We start from the raw sequence: 21,320 nt of genomic DNA on the forward strand, positions 1-21,320 counted from the left end.
CGTCAGTGAGATGATCCAAACAATCAATACAAGAATGAATTAACCTAAATTTAAATGGGAGTTTATGTGTAATGCACATTTTATCAGTTAAGTCGATCTACTTTATCACGGCTGGAAACCTTGATCAATGATGGTCTATCATCTATCTCCAGCTATTTATACATCTCATATTGAAATTCTATACTTTGTTCATAATTTAACATTTTGATATAAAACCAGAGACACATTTCATATTTTCTTAAATAATATTCTCATTAAGGCAAGTTGTAAAGTTTGTAGTATATTTAACAGTTCATATAGGTAAAATATCAACTAAATTCACCTGTAGCTCATCTACAGTTACTGGGTGACCCTGGATCGAATCCGCCAGGGAGCACCAGTTTCCTCAAGATTAAAGGTAAACCTTGCTGACGAGTGCGAAGTAGCACGAAACCCGGGTTCAGGGTTTCCTGTTGACTACCTCCAACCACCATCTAATCTCAATATATAGTGCCCGCAGTGTCGAGTCACCTAGACTGGTGGTCGCATTGCAACATGATCGATAGCATTCGATCTGCACTAAATAAGGACTTGACACACATGACATTGATTACCACCCAGTGATCAATCAATTACAGTTACTGCCTGTCTCAAGCTCGAGTAAAGAAGGAGGGTTGGGCATGGGTTCGGCGACCTCATCCCGTAGAAACAAATTTTGCTTAAAGCAAAACGCCAACCAGATTTAACAAAATACCTAATCTAATCTAGATCACTATTGAAAACCTGAAAGCATTGGATGAACATTTCATCCTAGTTTAGTACTCCTCAGTAGATAATATTATAATGAAGGTAAACTTAGTTCATATTATTTAATATAAATACTTAAAACTGTTCTTATGTTTGTCAGTTACATATTTTAAATCTTCTTTCATGTACATGAAATATTCAGTTTTTATTCATAAACAACAAGTTTATTAAATAGTATTGTGGTGTGTGCTACTGATGTCAATAGATATAAGTAGTATATATCATCAATCAAAAATGAAATACCTAGTAGCGGAATGTTAAAAAGATCGAAGAGAAAAGAACAAGAATTAAAAGTGATCGAATTCGGAAACGAAGGAACAATAAAGTCTGAAATGATTGATTGACATTTGGCAAATGAAGTAATTCCTGTATGGTTCGCAGATTTCACTAAGACATTCTTTACTTCTGTATTCAAATACATTCGATTCTACCCACTTGTGTGTTCTCGTTCACTACAATAATTCATGTTATGAAAACAATTTGAATATTTCCATTAATCATTATTAATATTTGCTGTATTCAATGGATAGAAATAAACATACAATAGAGTGGATATTTTCTATATGGTAACTGTTATGTATATAATATGATATTTCGTATACATCAGAAAGTGATTTATGTCTCAGTGAATAATAATGAATGATACATTAGAAATCTGTATTAAAGAACTAATCATGAAAGTGATGTGAACAAGACAATGAGTATAGATCATATTGGTGAAATGAAATAGTTTACATTCCAGTTCTCACCTTAATCATGTTATTCCATTGTAATTTATTATTTCATCAAGAAACTAAACATAAACATGATCATTAAAAGGAGAGATGGATGATGGCTAACAATCGATACCAGTTAGATGCGCGTTTCTATTGAAATGAAGAAAAACTTATGATTATGACTTACTGGCAATTACAATATGATGTACCATTCAATTTGTAAACTATGCTACAAATAAGTAAAGATAGATGGTGGCTTGCAATGGATTATAATAAGAGACTGATCAATGTTAGTCTTAAACATCTATGTAAAGGTACAAACAAAATAATGACTATCTTAACTTTGTTGCTAGGTAGATTAGGTGATGGCGTTTGAAGCAAAAGGCACTGGATTTAAGTCCCAGATTGAAAATCAACTCTGAAATACAGATACATCCAGCTGACAAGTATCAGATAGGACGAAACGTGCGTCAAACTGGATTCCACCACTAGTCATCCAAGCTTACAATGTTTGTGACTTAAGGCAATATCGAGGCTACCTCAACAAGATGCCCATATGCCAATAAGAGACTATTAACTTGCAGTCCTATACGTCATTGGGATGATTTAAATAAACAATACAAAATGAATTTATTCGAAGAGTATGTAATGTCTTATTTTATATGTGCATATATGTGTGTAGCCTTCTTATCCCATTCATCACATGTCTGTAGCCTATTTTTGTATGACTATAAATATTGATTAATGCTTGACTAAATGGAGTTGAATTACCCGCCATCTCCATTGCGCTTCATTTCTCTTGTCTCTATTCCATTCTCTTACCTGGATCAAAGATTGTATGAAATATACATATTCGAAATTCATTCTCGTATTTGACTTATTTAATTCCATTATTGACTAATGCGATTTAAGTCGATGTTTATATACGAGGATAGGCGACATATACATTTTGACAGGAATCATTCAATAACAAACATTCATGCGATCTACTTACAGTTAGATTCCGGGTCACTAAAGTGGAGAGCCCATCGACAACATATTCTGGTCTAATCGACATCTAAATAAAGGGCCCTACTAAAAGTATTTTAAAGTTCTTATTATTTTGTATAATAATAATAAGATAAGAAAGAAATATATTGAATTTTCATACCGATCTTAGTAATTATATTCGGGTTTAAATTGTTCATCAACAAACAATGTATTTATTTTAACATAGCATTTAGTAAATCTAGCAGATTATAGCTTATTATGATGATGTGGTTTGACAATTCTGTGGGCTTCGTTTATTAAACACCCTGGTAACCATTATTATGTAAATCCCCAATGGTGCTTGGATTCAGTAGGCAATAAGAAATGGTGACTACAGTTTGCACAAATAACAAAGATATTCTTATAACTTGTAGCCTGTGTGCCCTGTTATTGCATAATGTACCGATACCGCAAATTGAAGAGCAGTGAATTATCGATCGGACCAATGACGCATAAAACCCATGCGAGCAGTCTAGAGTACTCATCGGTCCTGCTTCCTGTCTAGCTCAACCAGTTAAGTCCATAACACCAATCTCAGCCTCTGCAATATGAATCATGTATTTCAAGCATACTGGGTTTATATACCAACCAAAAAAACCAAATCGTACTATAAAATAGAAAATAATATTTGTACAAGATCTGGCCAGAAGTGGCTGTGGATATGGTAGATAGTAATTAATAGACAGGGCACAACTCAAGAACGGTAAATCGTATAATAATAGTTCATAGGTCAAAATAAAGCTCATAATAAGAGGAACACGAATATGAATAGCATAGTTACATAACGAACATACGATAAAAATATACTCATACTGTTGGTCCATAAATGGACCCCGAAAGTTACCATTCATTATTCTCATCGGGATATAACAGTTATAAACACATCAAGCGAAATTATATTAGAGAGGCAAATGAGTATGTGCCAGCGAATACAGAAGCGAATTTATAATCAAATCGAATCAACGGGCAGAGAGACAAAGCATACGCAATTAAAAGGATTCGATCATATACATACATGGGAATGAGAATGATTGATCGAGTAATATTTAAGCGATCAACATTTAAGCTAGAGAGAAAGGATTATGTGCGTAGGCTATCACATGTGTTCAAGCATAGACGTTTATACAGACATGATAGTGATCATAAATAATACGGAGAAATAGACGAATTGTTACTATACGAATAGTGCTGTTCGTTAACTAAGTTCATAAAATGGCTCAACAAAATTAACCGTAAACAAAATGCATTGTCAGTGATTTACTATAGGGATTCTCTGTTTAGCTTCATCTTAAAAGCAATGGGTCTATACTGTTCATTATATAAAACAGGATATTTCAAACTATTATGTTTCACTAGTGAACTTTTAGTGGGGCCCTTTATTTTGTCGTCATTTAGATCTGACCATGTTGTCGACGGGCTCACAACTTTAGTGACCCGGGATCTGACTCCAAGTAGATCGTATGGATGATTTTTATTGAAATATATATGTCGCCCATCCTCGTTTATAGTCATCGACTCAAAATGTGTTAGTCAATAATAAAATTAAATAAATCAAATAACGAGAATGGACTTGTGAATACATATAGTTTGTATATGAAGCGAATGGTATAGAGGCGAGGCGAAATGACGCACAGTGGAGATGATGGGTAAGTCAACTCCATTTAGTCAAGTGTTAATCAATATTTATAGTCATACAAAAATAGGCTACAGACATGTGATGAATGGGATAAGAACGGTACACACATATGCGCTCTTATAAAAACAGTCAAGATTGATAAGCGAATAATTAACAAGGTCAAAATGTGACTCAAGTTGAATGAATAGGTTGGCCTGTCCGGAAGTTAGAAGAAGATATATGGGCTTAACATATAATAACCGACACTACAAACTCGAGTGAATTACACTTGAAATCAATTTTAAAATAATCACTATACTTTAAATGGATAATTCAGGTCATACTGTTTTATTCGGCTGAGGTTTTTAAGTGATTAGTTTAATTTATACATGGATCTCATTAACCTTGTTTATGTTCACAGGTTGAAATCATGAGTCAATTGAAGCTAGACCAACATGGAAAACCTGGAAGCACTGGACGGCCGTTTCGTCCTAGTATGGTACTCCTCAGCAGTGCACATCCACAACTCCGCACCCCGCGGGATCCAAACCCAGGACCTACTGGTTTCGCGCGCGAGCACTTAACCTGAATTCATAGTTTGCAATCATAGATAAGACAAAACGATGAGATTATAATTGATAAATGATCTTTGAGTAATGTTAAAGTGACCTTGAGAGTGTCCACCTACTGACTGGGGCTAAATGAGGGTTTTAAATCAGTTTGAAGGATAGGGATAGTGATTTACAGTTGATGGTTAGGGTAAGGAATAAGATTTAAGGTTTTTTAATCATGAACTGATATCATATAAAATGTTAAGACGCTATTTAGCGGTAAATCTGATTGGTTCTTCCATGAATTGTAGTCTCACCGATGAAACTTCTGATTTATATGTAGTCACGATTACATTGTGATATCAACTAAGAAATACTAATGAAGAGGAAAAAGTGCTTGAGAACATTTGATCACATATAAACGTGTTAAAATATTTTCGTGTTAAATGGAGGTCAACTGGACAAATGACAACAGAAAAGAAAACAGTGATAAATAGTAGGCTGTATTCCCACGATAGGTTTAATGTAAATACAAGTTTTCTTTGAACTCATAGAGGAATCTAGTTTAAGTATAGCTCGAGCTTTAAGAAATGAAAGTATTTGTATCAAAAGGGGTTTTCTGGATATTATATTAATTTTAATGATTGAGATCATGAGTCTGTGAGACCACCATGGAAAACCTGGAAGCACTGGATGGACGTTTCATCCTATTGTGGGACTCCTCATAAGTGCGCACCCACGATCCCTTCTCGTGAGATTCGAACTCAGGACCTATCAGTCTCGCGCGCGTTCCCTTAACCACTAGACCACTGAGCCGGTCGGGATTCAACGGTGTAAATGTCTAACTTCAACCAATCTACGAGATTGAACGACACATCTACCTTTTTCACCAGTGAGTTACTATCTCTCAACAGACACAGTTGAACTTCACTGCTCACTGCTTCTCACTAATACTCCAGTAAAAATACTTCTTCAAACCAGTCACTAGTGAACATATACTGATCAATATCAGGTGTTTTTTGTGGATATTATAGTAATTGAAAAAGTCGAGTTCATAAGTCAATTGAAGCTGGACCACCATGGAAAGTATTTGTGTTAAACAGCCTTTATTTATAATCAAAAAAAGTAAATTTAGATTAAGTTTTAGATCCACTTATAATTGTGTATTTTGAAACGCAACAATGTGAAAGCTTATCGTCTGTGTTGTTTAGTTTCATTTGTTTTCGCAGTAGTTTTCTTACATTCCACTTTGCTGAAAAATGTAAGTTGTGATAATTTCTTATTTATGTATAACTAAACACTGGTAAACTGGAAAATAGTTCGTCACCTAGCATCAAAACATACCTCTAAACTGCAGTGTTATGGGTGCGAGAAGCCCATTCTGGTCATTGATTGATTTAAGAATAATAAGCGTTATACATTTTGCATTAAAGTTTCATTTTGAGGCTTTACTACATATTACATAATTATGTCAGTTCTTTTAAATAAACGTTTAGCGGCCTTCTATGTGACTCCAGTTAAATCGTATATTGATTATTATTGAAATACATTTGCTGGCAGTTATTGCGTACTTTTTATCGACCTAGGTCATATTAGTGAATGACAGAGCTAAAATAAGTCAAATACGAGAAAAAAGTTTATATTATGTACGTATATTTTGTACATTCATTGTTCTGAATAGACAATCAGAGAAACAAAATGGAGAAAGCAAAGTAAAATGAACCAGAGAGAAGAAGGTAAGTGAGCCAATTTGTTTCGATCAAGCGTTAGACAAATGTAGTGACAGACACATGATAAATAGGGTAAACACTTAACATATATACGACCATACATTAAGCGAATAATTAACAAGATTGAAATTTGGTTTAAGGATAATGAATAAACTGATCTATTCAGAAGCTAGAATAACCCATCTGGGTTTATCAAAGTACCGGACATCAAAAGCTGTTTTTTAAACCTTGTTTGTATTGAACTGGACAATAACTATTGAAAACATAATAATGGATTAAATTCATTTGGTGTTGTTTTAACTTATATCTTCCCATTGTTATTTAGGACTGCAATTGATCAGTCTCATGTTAGCATATGTACATCCTGTGCGGATTGCCTCGATATAGCCTTAAGTCACATGCTTTTTTTAAGCAAAGATAGATAGTGTCTAACAGTGGAATCGAGTTTGACCCGTGTTTCGTCCTATTGTCAACGTAGAATTTCTATAGACATATAGTTTAATAGAATTATCTTCTCTATTACTAACATATACATAGACTTATCTTCTATACATGACAATCAAATATGATCTAGAAGAATTTCAAGTTTCTATATTAAGTAATTGATCTATTCAGCTTTATCTACATTCTATTATTCAGTTACATTATCAATATATGACTGATATTTTAGCTAATTATGCTTATAGTGAATTATTCATATCAGTACTATCAGTTTGTCTAAGGCAGTGATATTCAACTATAAACTTTATTTATAAATAACAATAATTAACCTTTAAGAATTTGTGGCGAGACAATAATTTATGAACGAACCAATCATGTATAAGACAACAGGTTACAAATTTTAGCGCGAAATTCACTCATCCATTTGACTAAATAGAGTTTTGGCATTATAACTGATATCAGCTCGTGATGAAAACCCTAAACCTAATTCATAACCTTAACCATCAACTGTAAATCATAATTCTAATTCCTCATACTGGTTTATAACCCTTATTTGATCCTGGTTATTAAGTGGATACTCTCAAGGTCAGTCTAGCGTCACCCAAATGTCGTCCATAAATTATAGTCTCACCGAATATTGAAAGATGATTTAAAAAGATCTAATTATACAAAAAAGACATCAATTATCTTTTACAAATGTAGCTCTACAAACATCAGGATTCATCTCAAATGAAATATTAATTGTAATGGATTAAATTATCGGTTTCTAGTTTTGATTCTAAGATTCTCTTATCCTAAGGCTTATGTTATAACTTGTGAACCTGTGTGCCCTGTATATTGTATAACGCAACGATACCGCCAATCAGAGGGCAGCGAATTATCGATAGAACCAGTGACGCATAAAACACGTGCGAGCAACCTAGAGTCGTGACTGGTCATGCTTTCCACCTAGTCCAGCCAGTTGAGTCCAAAACACTAATCTCAGTTTCTGCAATATGAATCATTTATTTCAAACATACTCGGTTTATACAGCAACCAGATAGACCATATCGTGCCAATAAAATAGAAAATAACATTTGTACAATATTTGACCAAATGTGGCTGTGAATGAGGGAGGTAGTGATTAACAGACAAGAAATAATTCAAGAATGGTAAATCGTATAACAACAGTTCATATGATAAACAAAAACTCATAATAACAGGGACATGAATATGAATAGTTAAGTTACATAACATGTTACTGTTAATTATCATTATCTATTGCTTTTCTTTAATACGTGCAAATCGATTGTATGCAATTGTCTGGTCATCGACACATTTTTCTCTTTTCTATTCTTCTTTTTCTTTAAATAGTCTTCCATATTCATACTACTCTACATGTTCCTTTAGTACACAATGTACCTTCTAGTTAAATACAAACTGCTACATTAAATATATAACTTATTGATGCTTTATTATGAGTATAACAAAATATTTATATCATTATAATTATTATCTAACGTTAAATATGTTGTCATTAATATTGTATTGTTTAATCATAGAACAGATTATTAACTGACCAATATATTTCGTTTTCATTGCTTTCTCACTTTCAGTCCAATGATTCTAATCAAGGTGAATTCAGTCGGAAGAAAAAAAACATTAAATCATATTTTATATGTAGTAACTGTTTCATTTACTTTTATCTAATGTAGACTAATTATTCACTCTGTATAGTCGGACTTGATTAGACATTTACGTCAACCAAATTTTTTGATTGGAAATCAGACATATTTTTGGTATTTTTATAAAAAATTAAGCAGATATGTAAAGTTGTCATCATGTGAATAGAATATTATGCTTTTTTATTCATAGATAACCAGTAAAATATAATTTTGCTCAAGAAATGTCTATTTATAATTTTAACTACTTGTTAGTAGTTAAAATTAATTCAAAAAAATTTAGTGGGATGAACTGCATTCAGGTTGTTAATAATAATAATAATAATAATAATAATAATAATAATGATAATAATAATAATAATAATAATAATAATAATAATAATGGCGCTATCTTTGAATATGAATCACTGAGCTATCTGTGCTTTGTTATGAAAAGCTTCCACTCAATAAACACTAAATGTGGTTGGATGAAATCGTTTTATTTTAATTTCGATAATATAATAAGAAGACGAAGATTATATTAGCGCAAATACATTGAGAACAATCTGATAACACATATATTTGTTAAGAACTAGACTACACTAGAAATGAAGAGTAAGAGAAGACAAGGATTATAAAGAAAATAATGTGACAACAATTTGAAATCTCATCACTCTGGATAATAAGCTATTATTACCAGGGTAGGTTTAAGGTGAGAACAAACTGTTTTTGTATGCACAAAGGAGGTTTGAATTTTCTTGTGGCTAAGGCTTCAATAAGCCTTAGTATGCACCCTTTTACACTTTTGTACAACACCATAAAAGCCAAGCTAAGATCAATCTTATGGCCTGTTTCAAATATGTGTTTGGCAATAGAGAATGATGGATATTTATACCTTACTCTTATTGGGTCATTCGATTCTATTTGTTCCTGCAACCATTTAGGTACATGTTCACACATCCTAACTTTAAAATCACGATTGCTCCTTTCTATGTATATGTGACCACACATAATTAAATTGGTAAAGACAGTGGAATGTGACACAATTGTTTTCATGTCTTTTAGGTTTTGGATGAAGCATGAACCTTGTTCTTTCTTTGATAATGACCTTTACTGAACAATATGTCTTGTTAATGACTGATTTAAGCCTTTGTTTCAATAAAAGGCTATTTGAGTCACCTCTAAATGGTAAGGTGATGAAGGCAGGCTTTTTTCCAGCAAGGCTATAGTAGGTCTCACTGTACCATGAACTTCCCATCTATTTATGAATTTAAGGGCATAGCCATTTTCCATTAATGTTTTATTTAGCAACCTAACATCATCATCAATGGCGTCATTTGTACAAATATGATCAAGCCTGTTAAATAGATACCTTATCAAACCCCGTTTATATTGCACGGGGCAATAACTATAATAACTAAAGTATTGACCTATCCATGTTGGTTTACTAAAAATGGATCGTTTGATTGAGCCATTTTTTCGTCTACTTAGAAGTATATCTAGGAAGGGAAAGTTGTTGTTCTTATCCTCTTCGCATAAGAGATTGATGTGGTTTTGGAGAGTGTTAAGTTTATTCAATAAACAGTACATATCCTCCTTTCTTTCACAGAAAAACTAAGATATCGTCCACATATCTCTTATAAAGTGACGTGTTCTTCGATTAGGTCTTCAGACAGATTTTCAATATGTGATATGAATACATCTGCTAATAATTGTCCTAACGGACTACTCATAGCAACCCCACCAATTTGGTGAATGTATTCATCTTTCTGAATATAGTTTTCTCAACATTGAAGTTTATGAAGAAGTTATAAACAATTAAGAAATATTATCATGAAGTGATTTTAGATATATATTTTATCGATTGTGTGTATTTCACAAGAATTTCAAGTTTATTTTCTTGAATTTATCAAATGTTCTGACTTCTTATTCAAAAGAATACCCAAAGATTACAAGATATTATTAGCCTATGATAGTTCCTTTTCAGTTTTTCTTCATAGTAGTTCCTTCTTCTTTGAGTAGATCTTGCAAGGCTTTGGATCTGTGACTGACAGCTATCTTGTCAGTCTCTCGAAGGAAGGCTGTATTGCTGTTTCTCCAGTTATCCAGTCCTTCTTAAACTTCAGCTTCATCTTGACAACCACTGAGTGGTGATCTGCAGCTATATCAGCTCTTCACTTTATTCTCATCTTTTACATCGACCTCCTGAATTTTTATTTTTGAAAATATGGTCGATCTAGTTCTGTGTTGTATGATCCGGTAAGGCCCATATAGTTATATATATATGCGTTTGTGGGGAAACATTGTGCCGCTTATAACAAATTTGTTGAGTGCGCAAAAATTTGCGAATTTGACAACACTTTCGTTCCTTTCTCCCAGTCCATATCGTCTCATTTAACCTTCATACTTGATGTTGTTCATTTCGACATTGGCGTCTTGATCCCTTATCAGAACTGTCAGGACCTTTCCTGGTCACTTCTCTACGATCGACTGAGGCCATTCATGATTTTGATCTTGATTTCTGTATTTCAGGGTGTGTAGCAATGGATAAAATTCATATTGATTCCCTCCTTCTTCGTTTCAAAGTACGCTTGGATGGTCCTTGATTCATGAACTTCCCATTCTACATGTGCTTTCTGAGCTTCTTTGAATAGCATCACTGGAGCCCCTTGTGTATGCGAAGGCTTTTATTCTTTACGACCAGAGTACAGCATCTCTCCCGAATCTATCGTTTACTGCCAAGCTTTGGTTCAATGGATTTCACTAATTCCGACCACTGCCAAGTTGTATCTTCTCATTTTCGCAACTATTTGACTTGACCCTCTCGGCTTCCCACATTGTCCAGACATTCCATATAACTATGTTAATTTTTAAATTCACTAGGTATAGTTTGTTTGGATCTTCCCATTGATGTTTAGGAGTGCAGTTGATCAGTCTGTTATTGGATTATGTACATACTGTGTGTCATGTACTAGAGTCCCAGAGTGAACATCAACTCTGAGATGCAGGTACACCCAGCTGACGAGCCTCAAATTCCAGTGCTAGCCACTATCCACCTTTGCGTAGAATGCTTGTGAATTAAGGCTATATCGAGGCAATGCGCTCAGTATGCACATATGCCTATAAGAGACTGATCTATTGCAGTTCTAAACACCAATGGGAAGATTCAAACAAACAATACTATGTAAATTTAAACTCCACCCCACTGCACAAGCAAGTGGCTATCATGACTCAGTAGATAAGTGGATAACGCGATGGCGTTTGAAGCGACCGGTACTAGGTCCGAGTCCTAGAGTGAACATCAACATCAGCTGACGAGTCCCAAATAAAACGAAACGTGCATCTTGTATTCCCCTGGTAGCCACTATCCATCCATGTTAATTTTTGTTTTTGTTGTCAGAAGGGTAATCTTCCTCGTGATTTCCGAAGAATCTGGATATTCACCATGTGACATCTTAATTCTTCTGAATAAGGATATTTCAACTTTCAGAGTAGAGCTTAAATGGTTTAAATTATTTTTCCCGGTTATCTGTTTATTTTTCAGCAAAGTTGTTTTCTACGGGATAGAATTAGTGGCCCCATATCAAACGCCCCTCCTTTTCCCAAAGCATGGGATCAATATTAACCCTTGAAAAGTTAACAAACAGATTTGATTCAATTCACACAATATTTAATTTCAATGAATATCTCATCACACCTTCACTGATTATCCTATTGTTATAACTCATCGCCTGTGTGCCCCGTTATTGCATAATGTAACGATACCGCCAATTAGAGAGCGGTGAATTATCGATCGGACCAATGACGCATAAAACCCATGCGAGCAGTCTAGAATCCTGATCGGTCCTGCTTCCTGTCTAGCTCAACCAGTTAAGTCCACAACACCAATCTCAGCCTCTGAAATATAAATCATATATTTCAAGCATACTGGGTTTATACACCAACCAAACAGACCACATCGTACCATAAAATGGAAAGTAGCATTTATACAAGAATTAACCAAATGTGGCTGTGAATGAGGGAGATAGTAATTAATAGACAAGGCATAATTCAAGAATGGTAAAGTGTATAATAATATTTCACAGATCAAAATAAAGCTCATAATAAGAGGAACACAAATATGAATAGTGTGGTTACATAACGAACATATGATAAAAATATACGTATAGTATTGGTCCATGAATGGATCCCAAAAGTTACCATTCATTATTCAAATCGGGGCATAACACCTATATACAAAGATATTTCCACGCCAAAAAAATAAATAAACGTTTTCATAAGTTAAATTCTAATAATATTATAGCAATCTAAGCAAAGATGAATAATGGCTAGCAGTGGAATCCAGTTTGACTCGTGTTTCATCCTATTTGGGTCTCTAGTCTAGACATTTTAATTTCCATTAATGATAAGAATATCACAGTAAGTGTTTTTTTTCTTCGCATGAAAAATCTAATAAATTCAGTGTTTTTCTATGAAAACAACTCAACAACCAAAAGTCTATTATTCTCATAATAAACAATGAGTACATTTTATTCTCTTCATTTATTTTACTCATAAGGCAATCATATATGTATATTTCATATTGTTTTATTACATACCCCCACCACTACCACCACCAACTCCCCACCTATGCATGAGGTTTAGATAACAACAACAACAAAAAAGGGAAAAAAAAGAGAAAGAAAAATGCAACGGTGAACATCAGACTTACCGATTATAGATAATATAATTATTAGTTATGATTGGCATTTACTATCAATAAATAGATATTAATGAGAATCATTAGACAAATTGATTTCTTGTATATCAGATGATCATAATAAATTTATTATTTATTAAAATGTAGATGACGAGTCCTAAATAAGACGAAATGTGCATCAAATTAGATTCCACTACTAGTCATCATTTATCTTTGTTTAGAATGTTTGTGAATGAAGACAATATCAAGGCAATTCGAACAGGATGTATATATGTCAATAAGAGACTGATCTATTGCAGTTCTAAACATCCACAAGAAGATATAAGTAAACAATACTAAGTGAATTTAAACTTCATCCCATTGTACAAGCAAGTGGTTATCAGGACTCAATATCAAGGTATATAATGTGATTGTGTTTGAAGCGAATGATACTGGGTTCGTGTCCTGGAGTGAACGTTAAATCTGAAATACAGTTACATCCAGCTGACAAGTTCCAAATTGGATGAAACGCGCATCCTGGATTCTACTGCTAGCCTTTAATCCATCCTTGTTTATATTCAGTTTATTTGAATTGAACAGAGAACTGCGCTTATTTTGATATTAATAAGTACCGGTTTCATAATTTCAGATACAAAGCATATTTAGTACATCTGTATAGTGATTGTCTAATAGAAGTAGATAACCGCTTGAACATTCAGAGTAACATAAATTTTATACAAATGTTATAATCACTGTATATTATATTCCCAAAATGTAGTAACTAATCACCGTGGTTAATATTTATCATTTAAACGTTAAACCTTATGTTCGCTCTTTTATATTACCATATAATATTATTCATAGGATTTATAATGTATGTATTCCAAAATATATCCCGAATACGGTGGTTTTTAGTGCTTTTAGGGGTATGAGGGATATCCGTGAGATTAGGCATGGTGTGCATTTTTAGGATTCACTTTTTCTAACCCCACTCTTACATATTGGGAAGGGAACATTGCTGTCATGTTGGTTGTCTGAGAGAAACACCTTACTGCCATCACACATTTGTACAGTCAACAGTACAACTTAGCCCTCGAACCTTGAGTTTGCTGCTTTTAGTCTTACAACTCTTCAATCGGTCTGCCTGGCATAGTAGGATCTTGAAGAATGATTGTTTCAGCCAGTATAAATCGATTGGTTCATCGCGGTAGGCGAGCCGGATGACTACGTCAAGGTAGCAGCAAATATCGGGTTAAAATATACTTATAATGTATCAACAAAAGTTTCAATTATTAACTATGAGCAGTGTGGGTCTGTTGTTAAAAACGTATGTAGTTACAAAGAAATGTCTTCGGTTGTTATTCTTTGTGTAGAACTCCCAAAAGAAGTTTAAATATATTCACCTTGAAGCCAGTATGCTTGAATTGGAACTGAGACAAACTGCTTGGGGTAGAGACGAGAACTATTCTATCCAACGAAGAAATAGCTTCCGTAGTTTGTCAAGTCTTCTTGTTTCTCTATTAAGATCATTTATGCATATTATTCAAATGATTGGAAATATCCCATATCTAAGGACAATGTCATATCCATTAAAATTTTATTGTTCTGTTAACAGGTTTCGAACATAGTTATTATTGTATTTATCAAACGCTTTATTAAAACTTCAATAGTTAAAATCAATAGTCAGTTGAAGCTAGACCACCATGGAAAACCTGGAAGCACTGGACGGCCGTTTCATCGTAGTATGGATCTCCTCAGCAGTGCGCGTCCACGATACCGCCCCCTGCGAGACCAAAACCTTAGTACCTATCAGTCTCGCGTGCGAACGCCTAACCATTAGACTACTGAGCCGGCATCCAACGGTGTTAATATCTAATTTCAACTAATCCACGAAATTGCGTCACCGTACTCCATTGTCTTCAATGAGCTGATATCTCATAATAGACCGAGTTGAACTCCACTGGTCACGGCGAGACTATAGTTTAAAAACGAACTAATCAGATTTAAGATAACATGTCTCGAGTTTTAGCGCCAAATTCATATATTCATTTGTCTAAATACTATTTCGGCATTATAACTTATGTCAGTTCGTGATGAATACCCGAAATCTAATTCCTAACCTTAACCATCAACTATAAATCATAATTCTAATTCCTCATACTACTTTATAATCCTAGTTAGTAGGTGAATAATTTCAAAGTCATTTTAGCGTTGCTCAAAGGTCATCAATAAATTATAGTCTCACCGTATTTCCTCTGAAGGATAATAATAATTACTTTTAATTTATTGATTTATGCGTAACCGGTAATTCAGTCAACCATAGTTGCTTCCGAACTTCCATAAATAATATAGATTATTCTTCAATAAAATAGAATTTTGAAAATAATTCATTCACATTATTAAAAAGCATAGGGTTAAATATTGTCCTCCCTCCCCCCAACACACACACACACACTCACCACATAAACATATACTCTTTTTAATTATTATCATATTAATGATCGCTTAGTGATAATTTGATATTCTAGTGAATCACTGTTGAATCAGTATATAATTGAATATAATGGTAATGATAAAAAATTATTATAATTATAACGCTTTGAGAGAACAAGACAGCTTTCGGATGAAGAGGAAATTAGGGAAAGGCGATGGAAATAGATAAAACATACATTAGGTAAATCGTCAAACTCAATCACGAAGCAAGCACTAACACGGAATCCTGAAGAGTAGCGGAAAACAGAAAGTCCAAATAACACATTACGTCGGGAAATAGAATCAGATATGAAAAGGATGAATAACAACTGGAGAGAGCTGGAAAAGATTGTTGAGGACAGGGTTGGATGGAGAATACTGGTGAGCGACTCATGATCCTTTACAAGGAGTAACAGGCGTAAGTAAGTAATTATAACTCTTTATTGATTACAGGAAATACATTTCATAGTAATGTGATTTCATTTTTATTATGAATCGATCAATGTTAGAACATCCTTGAAAACCTGAAAGTACTAGATGACTGTTTCGTCTCAATTATGGTGCTTCTTCAGTAATATGAATCTACAATCCTGTACACGAGATGTGATATTACATGTAACATTATTTTTTAATTTAATGATATTCCCAGAAGAAACAATTTTGTAAATAACAATAAAATGAGTCATATTCTGTATATGGCTTTCATATTCAATATAAAGTTTATTTATATTGAATGACTGGACAGGAATACAAGTTATTTATGATTTTTATATGCAAAATATAAAAGTATCTGAACGTTTATAAGAATTAAGGAAAACTCAGTAATAACCATAAATGTCGGACGATATATATTTTAGGCAATAAAATCTGACTTAAGGCCCCCTCATGGCACTGCTGAATATTAGTAGCAACGCTGACAGCTAATTTAGGCAGTCGAAGAGATCAAACTGATCATTCACTCTGATGTATCTGATCAGCTTATGTTCTATACTTGAGTTTCAGCTTATCGCTTGGGCTAGCTGATATGTATGATTATGTATAAGAATTGCAGAAGTGAAGGGATTAACTAATGTAACGTTTAAACAAATGACAAATAAAAAAAATTAACAGTATGGGAATTTATGGAAAGTGTAGACGAAACGGACGAAACGACTGTTTAATACTTCCACGTCTTCAATAGTGATATAGTTTAGATCAATACTGAGTTTTTATGGGTTAGTTAGGTGCTGTTAATAAAGTATAAAATAGACATATACAGAAAGACTAATTTGTTCGCTTTCTAAATTGTCCACTTTGTAAACTCAATTGATTAATAGTAAACGATTCCATCTATTCTTATCCCTTAATAAATTCAGGTTGAGCGATAAAAATAAACCACGTTTGTAAATGACCTCGAACATGAAATAATTTCAGATATTATTATGTATGTACATATAGTGTTAAAGTACAATGGCAATACTATAAATCGCCACACATGTCGAAGATGTAAATGACAACTTATGTGTCATTTGGTATAACAGTCAAATTTCCACGTCTACACGAATGGGATGTTAATTTGCCTTAGATGAATATCTACACTAAATTTCTTCCCAGTGTCTATTCTACAGGACTTCAACACAACTCAAATCAAGAACCTATGATTAGCCTGACTAGAGCGTGAATATATTCCCACATCGAAAACCGACAACAATCCGACACAATCCAACAACAATTAATAATAAGAAGAAGAATAGGAGAATATGTAAGTCATCTAACGCCTGAAAAACTATTTACAAGACTTACTAAGCAAACAACCAATCATTCTCGTTCACATATTAGTAATCTAAGATCTAGAAGTCAACAAAGAGTTGGTTAACTCATATTTTAGGAATGTATTAAAAAGTAAATGTGATGGATTGTCTGAAATACTTACTTACTTACTTACATACGCCTATTATTCCTCGTGGAGGAGCATAGGCCGCCCACCAGCACTCTCCATTCAACCGTGTCCTCAACAATCTCTTCCAGCTCTCTCCAGTTGTTATTCATTCTTTTCATATCTGACTCTATTTCTCAACGCAATATGTGCTTTGGCCTTTCTGTTTTCCGCTTTCCTTCAGGTTTGCAAGTTAGTGCTTGGCCTCGTGATTCAGTTTTTATGATTTGATTAATGTATGTTTTATCCATTTCCATCGTCTTTTCCTGACTTCCTCTTCAGCTGGGAGCTGGCTTGTTCTCTTCCATAGTAAACTGTTGCTGATGGCATCCAACCAATGGATGTTGAATATCTTGCGTAGACAACTATTTATAAATACTTTTACCTTCTTGATGATGGTTGTATTAGTTCTTCAAGTTTCAGCTCCGTATAGCAGAACTGTCTTGACGTTCGTATTGAAGATTGTGACTTTGATATGGGTTGACAGTTGTCTAAAACACGGTCCCTTGTAATTTCATTATTAAAGACCAAGGCTATTGAACAGAATGCGTAAAGTGATGTAGTGAATAACTAAAAGTGATGAATAAGTGTAAATACTAAGAATAATCAAAGGAAAGATACCGGTTCCCGAAATTAGAAGTATAGGTTACGAATGAGATAATTTAATGCTGAAAACTGAGGTCGACAATATTTCTTTATTACAGAAAATTGAGCTCGGTTAGCTCAGTTGGTAGCGCATCAGACTTTCAATCTGAGGGTCAGGGATTCAAGCCCCCCGACGGGAGTCACTGCTTTTGAACTCCACCTAAATCCAATCTGCAGCTAGTTCTAGTTCCAAGCCCGGTTGAAGGAGGAGGATTAGACATATGGTTAGCGACTTCATCCCATAGAAGACGAACTGGCTAAAAAAATGCAAACGAGAAAAAGAATCGAACCATTTCAACTCTGTCCTTAGTGTTAGAAGGTTTTCATTTAGAAAGAGTTATGATGTCTCATAATAAAAGCCTAAGTATAGAAAAAGAAAGCACTTCATCTCATCAATGGTCACTGTATTTATTATTTGTATTCTTTCAACAACTGTCAATCAACACCAAAGTCAGAATGTTCAATACAAATATATGGTGTGGAAACCTGGAGAACTACGAAAGACATCATTCAGAAGATACAAGTGTTTATTATTAGCTGTCTACGCAAAATACTTCGGAACCGTTTGCCAAACACTATCAGCAACAACTTACTATAGGAGGGAACAAACCAGATCCCAGTGGAGGAAGAAATCAGGAAGATGCACTGGAAGTTGATATAACACACATTGAGGAAAGCAAACAACTGCGTCACAAGACAAACCCTCACTAGGATTCCTCAATGCCAAAGGAGAAGAGGAAATGAACAAAACCTGGATAGAACTAGAAAGGAAGGTGGAGGACAGAGTGGGTTGGCGAATGCTGGTGGGCCGTCTATGCTCCATTAGGAGTAACAGGCATCAATGATGATGATATATCTGTCAACAAAGACTACTTATTAAGATTTTTATCGATTGGTCATCTAAACTTCAAACGAATTTTCTAGACTAATTAAACAATTAGTAACCAGGATCATACTTAACTTAAACTTCAATTTATCATTGAATAATTCTGTCTTCAAACTAGTCCTTGAAATATAAACACAAAGATAAAGAAGAATTATCCCTTTTCTGAGACATAAATGAGTTATATAACTTGCATGAAGTTAATATTGTTTTGAAGAAAATAAATGGCTAAAGCACGTAATGGATATTAAAAGTAGTATGTATGTTACATGTTGTATATATATATTAATTATATTTAATTCCGTTATTATATATGGATTACATATTTATCTCAAACATAAGGGTTCATGATAACATGATTCATAAGCTATTAGTGTTTAATCAATGTAATTTATTTGAAGTTCGTGACGAAAGTAGACAAGTCCATTCATCCGGGGAATCAAGATGATGTAATGAAACATATTTTTTTTAAAAAACATAATAAGTAATGATAATTGGGATTTGTGGAAATTTGAGTAGTTTCTATAGTTGAATTCATAAGTCAGTCTAGACTAAACTATCATTGGACAGCTGTGGTGTATGCTACTTATGTTGATAGATGTAAGTAATATGTTACATCAATAGAAATTGGAATACCCTAAAAGTAGAAGATTGAGAAGACTGAGTTGAAGAGAACAAAAAGGGACCATGAGAGAGAGAGAGAAATTAGAATAACAATCGAAGTTGTAGAATGAAGAAGTATGCATAGGACAACTGTGAGATGATCAAATAATAGGATTTTCATATTTTACGAAAACACTGTAATTTTGCATTAAATAATAAATTGATCTTCCCCACTTAAGTTCCCGTTCACTACAATAGGAATAGTTTCTTTATTCTTAAAACTCAGTAATTAAGTTCAAACTGTACTGTAGAATTCACTTGATGTTGTTTTACTTGTATCTTCCCATTTTTATTTAGGACTGCGATTGGTCAGTCTCATATTGGCATATGTGCATCCTATGCGGATTGTCTCGATATAGTTTTAAGTCACACTGGGAATATACAAGTAAACAACATCAAGTGAATATAACTTCGTCCCATGGCACAAGCAAGTGGCTATTAGGATTTAGTAGCTGAGTGGATAACGCGATGGCGTTTGAAGCGAATGGTATTGGGTTCGCGTCCCGGAGTGAAGATCAACTATGCGATGATGGTACATCCAACTGACGAGTCCAAAATAGGACAAAACGCGCGTCCTGGATTCCACTGTTAGCCACTATCCGTTTTTGCTTAAATGTACTGTAGATTGTTTTGCATACAGTAATCGCTAACTATCTCACTAGCAAAAAAGTATCTACATCAAAACAACATAAATCAAACGTCTGAACAACAATATATTTTAGTAATTTTAAAGAAACATACACGTATGTTATTAATTTATGTATTTCATTCAATTTTCGAACATAATATGAAGTAGTGTATGCGTTTAGTCTTCAGAATTTTTAAACAAGTCTTATTGAGAATAAGTATGAATTTACGCATTGAATATACATGATATATATGTATATAAGGAGATATTCATTAGTCTATATGAACCTCATTTCAAATGACCGTCCAAAAATGAACATTGAATTTCAGTAGTGAAAAATATAACTGTTAATATACCTCATTGAGTAAATAAAACAATATACTTACTTATTAACGCCTATTACCCCTCAGGGAGCAACATAGGTGGCTCACCAGCATTCCCCATCAAACTCGGTCCTGGCCAATTCTTTCCACTTGCTTCCAGTCACTATTCAACCTATTCATGTCTGCTTTTAATTCTCGACTCAATACGTTTGTTGGTCTCCGTCGTTTCTGTTTCCATTCAGAATTCGAAGTTAGAACTTGTCTCGTGATGCTGTTTGGCGAGTTCTGTAATGTCCTATCCACCTCCAAAATCTTTTCCTAATATCCTCTACAGCTGGAAGGTGCTTTGTTCTCTTCCACTGTAGGCTGTTGCTGATTGTATCCGATCATCGTATATGATGTATCTTATGTAGAAAACTGTTTATTAATACCTACACTTCCATGATGATTATTGCAGTAGTTCTCCAAGTTTCAGCTCAGTGTAGTAGAATTGTCTTGATGTTTGTAATGAAGATTTTGACTTTGATGTTCATTGATGGTTGTTTTGAGACCCATATGCTCTTCAGCTGCAGTAATTACACCCTTCCTTTGCTCATCCTCGCCTT

This window comes from Schistosoma haematobium, chromosome ZW, assembly GCF_000699445.3.
Source record: "Schistosoma haematobium chromosome ZW, whole genome shotgun sequence".
NCBI classification, from domain to species: domain Eukaryota; kingdom Metazoa; phylum Platyhelminthes; class Trematoda; order Strigeidida; family Schistosomatidae; genus Schistosoma; species Schistosoma haematobium.